Here is a 4,745-nt window from a genome sequence, read left to right as displayed (position 1 = left end):
GCCAGGCTCTGCTGAGGAGCCTGTGAAGCTAGCCTTGCCCACCAAGGCTCGTAAGACATGTTTTTACAGTTTTCATAAAATGCACCAGGCCATGTTCTGAAAGATAAATGATGAACTAGGAGAATTGCACATGGTCTCACTTGGAGGAATTTCAACCAAAGATGAAATTCTGTGGTTCAGAACCATACCGGCAAAGTAGCAGACTCATTCCAGTGCATCTGAAAGAAATGAGCTAATAACTAGTAGTGTTTCTCTAGAGACTTCACCCTGGTTCCAGGAAGTAAATATTTTGAAATTGAATTTGTAACAATGGTTTCCATTTTCAAATATAGCATCATAACTCCTTTGGGTTTTAAAAAAATATTTTTGCAAACATTCAAATCACCTCTGCAATCTAAATTATAGAGAGATTTTCTACACCCAAATTACACAAGGTGACACCTCTACTAGTCTGAAAAACTCTTTAAGATCAAGAAGGAAGTTTATGTGGAAAGCAAATAGATGTTTTCCATTTGTGCTGAGGTCGGGATAAGAGAAGAACTTCATATGAGAACATGGAACTCATTACCAGCATAGATACTCCACCTCTGATTTTATTTAAAGAAATGGATAGAGCACTGTCCTCCTGGGGTTGCCTGGGGGTAGGGCAGTGCTTGCCAGACTCCCGGTGCTCCAACAGCCCAGCCTGGGCTTGCCTGATCTCCTGTCACTAGCTCCACCCTCCTAAATTAATAGATCATGTTTTTACTACAGGTTTCTCATTCATCATCTCACTTTGGCCTCATAAAAATCTTCCTTCTACTGTTCAGTAAACTGGCTTCCAGTGAGGTTAGTGGATCCTTTATATACAGCTTATTGGTGTCAAAGAATGCACTAAAATCCAGGTATCCCATATCTCATACTAAGTGGTATATAAATCTATAAAATGCCACAGGTATAAAAAAGATATTTGCTGAAAAAAGGAAGGATATTTTGAGAATTTAAGAAAAACTCTTTTGGAATTTGAAGTTTTCTTAGGATGTTCAAGTGTATTATTCTGATTATTTTCCTTTCAACCTCATTCAATTAACTGAGTATCTAGTGTAAATTTACCATATTACACACTGGAATACAATGGAAAGCAGGTCCCTCCCAAGGCTCACTATCCTTTATTTCTTAACGTTTTCTCTTGCTGTGATATTCCCCCCTACACACACACACACACACACATACACACACACATGCTGTCCACCCCTTAAACTCTGCTCTCAGCACACACACACACACACACACACACACACACACAGTCCACCCCTTAAACTCTGCTCTCAGCCCCCACCAGCTACAAATTCTAGGTAGATCCTTGGTAAGTGTTGACACAATTTAAAAAGGGAGAAGAGCCTTTCCTGCAGGGGGTTTCACATCCTCTGAGCCTCTGGAAGTCTATCTTCTTTGGAGTTGCTTATGAAACCCAAGCAACTGGAAAGCACTCATGAATGTATTCTCCTGAGATCGCTACAGATTTATAAAAATAATCTGGTGCTCTGGAGAACTCTTGCATATTAAAACCAAAGGCCTCATTATGTTAATGTTCCTTAAATTTCAGGTCCCCATTTGTCAAATAGGGACATGATGTACAGAAAAGCATTAGAAAGGTATGCAGGACCATGTAAATAAAGGTACCAATGTAATGATCAATAAAGCTGATAAAATATGATAGTATAAAGAGTGCCAGGTACTAAAGTAAAATATTTGATATGAAGTAATGAAACCTCAGCTGAACAAATCCTAAAGAATGTATGCAGAATACCTAAAGGAAGAAATGTCACAAAAGTGGTAGCTTGTGTTTAACTTTACCCCTTTTATAAGAAACTAATTCTCTGAAATGTAAACTTTCATATGAAGAAATAAATGAAATATAAGACTTTAAAAATTATCTGACTATCAAATTGGAAAAATTAAGATATTAATTCCACTGGTAGGCAGGAGAGACCAGTGCTCTGGAAAATACCTCAGATACTGCCGGTGGAGATGTAAATTAGTGCCGCATTTTGGGGACAATTAATGATTTTCAAGAGTCTTGAAATTTGCATGCACATCCATTCCACTTCTAAGAATTTATACTTGGGAAATACGGATGTAAATAAAAAGGTAGCTATGAGATGCTCATCATGGTGTTACTTAAAATAGTGCTTAAAGTACAGAAGTTAATAATATGGTACCTGGTATCACTGAGCTGCTAGACTCAAACCCTGATTTTATTATTTCTTACTGAGATTCTAGACATATTACTTTTAATTTCTGTATTTGTAAAATAAAGCTGATAATAATAGAACCTGTTTCAAGAGGTGGCTATGACTATTTTAACAAAATACATCTAAGGCACTTAGGGCATACTAAAAAGTGCTCATGGTGTTAGATTATGTTCATTATAATGAACAATTAAAAACAATCTATATATCTAATAAATTGTTTCATCCTAGCAATGTAGTGCTATGTATCAATTAAAATGATACTGTAGGTGAATATTTGACTTAGAAAGATAATTATGTTAAAGGGGAAAAGAAGGTTATAAAATAGTATTAACTATGTGACTGAATCCAAGCAGATGTTTATAAAGACATGATCTAGTGTACCTGAACGTGTTTTGAATTCAAATGCATTTATGTCTCTAAAAATTTAGTTATATTTCACAAGGGCAAAAATCAAATAGTGCTAATTTCAGTTCCTTTACTTCCTGAGGTGGGGGTCAATAAGAATTTTTCCTGGGCTAATACACTTTTGCTACTTAGTGTGCTGCAATCCAAACAACTTCTAATAATAAAGTAGAAGCATTTCTTAGCGGTGAAGTCGTCCATGTCATAACAAAGTCCTGAGATACTATCTAGTGTCATAATGCTACTAAAGTAATTATATACATAATTTACCAAGTCAAGAAATACTATAGCTACCAGCATTCAAGTTCCTATAACAATTTTTAAAAGCATGAACTATGATTCTAATAATGTTTATTATGGGATACTTATAACAGATATAATTTACAATAATCTGGGATTTTAAGAATGACATTTGCATAATATAAAAGTACTACTGAATATTAATGCTACCATGTCCAACTAACAAGATTCACTTAAGGGTACTGATTAAGTGTGACTCTAGTTTCAATGTTGGAATTGGTGATTCAACTGATTTACATAGCAAAAAGTTATCCTTACTCTCTCAAAGATTATGAATCTCTGAATCCCTAAGAGATAACTATTTGTTACCCAGGTCTTTGCTAATCCAATGATAAAAAGTCTTCCTCCAAATCTCACAAAAGTTGTTTGATCACCCCCAATTTCAAGCAAGTAAGTACTGTGCCTACATATGTACTCTATTACTAATATGGAAATACTTCAATTCTTTGTTAATGTTTCATATCTATCTCATTGCATTATTAATATTAACTTTATATGCAGGATATATAAATCTCATTCACTTTGACAGCTTTGGACCTCTGTTATGGAAGTTTTACTTCAACTTTGGGCTTCATCTTCAGAACTAAAAAGTGTAGTGATGTGGTTTGTAAAAACTCTCTGAACAGTTAGAGGGTGGTGAGCACAGGAAAATAACAAAAGAGGAGAACTAACACAATCAAGCACCTTCCAAGCTAAATGATGCCAATTATATCCAGCTGGGAAATGCTATAAGCTGCTAACAGTGCAGAGCTTGGCTAGACTACAAGAGCTTTCCTCGACATCTGGTAGAGGTAAAGCTGACCTCACCACTCCGTGCCTGGGACAGGTAGACAAAAACCCAAGGAGATTAGCATCAATCTCACAAGATCAGACAGAGTGACTATTGGCTACATTCTTTGTTTTTGGGGAAAAAAAAAATTCTAACTGGAGTAGCAGGTTTAAAAAAAACAAAACAAAACAAAAGCTTTTTTCATCCTTTCTCCCATAGTGAAACTTAGGCTTATTGCCTCTGGTTTGAGGGAGATAGTGAGTTACTTACACCCACGTGATTGCTTTCTGGTTGCATTTATGATTACTAGAATAGAATTACAAATACTCCACTATTACTTCCAGTCCTCAGCCAGATGTGAATCTGCTAAGTTAAACAAAGACTTAAGATTCTGAAGATATTTTTTTCCATTACCTTTTTTTTTCTTACTTGTATATGAAAAACAAAAAGTGAGTACTGATTAAGTTCTTTAAATTAAAAAATTAGTGAGGGTGATACCACTTACTTTTGTAATTCCAAGACAAGCGTCCACTGTTACAAAGGATAAAGTCCTGGGGTTTAGATTTCAGCTCTCAGAATCACAATCCCTAAAGAGTGTTCACTAGGAAGAAAAAGTAAAGAGTCTGCTCTAGAAACATTGCTCATAAACTCCAAATACTTTTAGTTCTCCTTTTTCACCCCTGAAGAAATATATTCTCATGGCCCATATTTCATTTCTGACTTGGGATACCCAAAAAGGTCGTTTTGAAAAGTGCTCTGTCTTTTCTTTCACATTAATTTTATTAGCTAGTTTAAAAGGGATAATTTGCCAAATTAGATGTTTTCATGTGTTCTTTTGTTGAGTAAGTGCAATCATCTACAAATAAGTTTCCTATTAAAATGTACTCAAAACACAGCTCAAAACAAAATGACTTTCTAAAATTAAGAGTTGTTATGTTTGAGACTAACGTTGACTTAATGCTGAAAACACACACAGAAAAGGACAAATTGGTTGAAACTTTCACAAGAATGGAAAATGTTTAATAAACTTAGAGTGGTGG

The sequence above is a fragment of the Leptonychotes weddellii genome, chromosome 4, assembly GCF_054177405.1.
Source record: "Leptonychotes weddellii isolate Sample4059 chromosome 4, ASM5417740v2, whole genome shotgun sequence".
Taxonomy (NCBI): domain Eukaryota; kingdom Metazoa; phylum Chordata; class Mammalia; order Carnivora; family Phocidae; genus Leptonychotes; species Leptonychotes weddellii.
Note: the sequence above shows the minus strand (reverse complement) of the source record.